This window comes from Triticum urartu, chromosome 5, assembly GCF_003073215.2.
Source record: "Triticum urartu cultivar G1812 chromosome 5, Tu2.1, whole genome shotgun sequence".
Taxonomy (NCBI): domain Eukaryota; kingdom Viridiplantae; phylum Streptophyta; class Magnoliopsida; order Poales; family Poaceae; genus Triticum; species Triticum urartu.
The window spans coordinates 301,149,513-301,149,873 of NC_053026.1; positions in this window are offsets into that span (position 1 = coordinate 301,149,513).

The following is a 361-nucleotide window of genomic DNA, read 5'->3' on the forward strand; positions in this document are numbered from 1 at the left end:
CAAGCTTAATAGTAACATTAATATCTTATATCTCAGTAGGTGCAATATCATGCATAATTTCTTCATATAAGGTATAAGGTATTGCACTGACACTAGCACCCATATCACATAAGCCATGATAACAGTGATCTCCTATTTTAACAGAAACAACAGGCATGCCAACAACAGGTCTATTTTTATCTTTAGTATCGGGTTTAGCAATTCTAGCAGCTTCATCACAGAAGTAAATAACATGCCCATCAATATTATCAACCATGAGATCTTTAACCATAGCAATACTAGGTTCAACTTTAATTTGCTCAGCGGGTTTGGGTGTTCTAATATTACTTTTGTTGACCACAGTTGAAGCTTTAGCCTGATC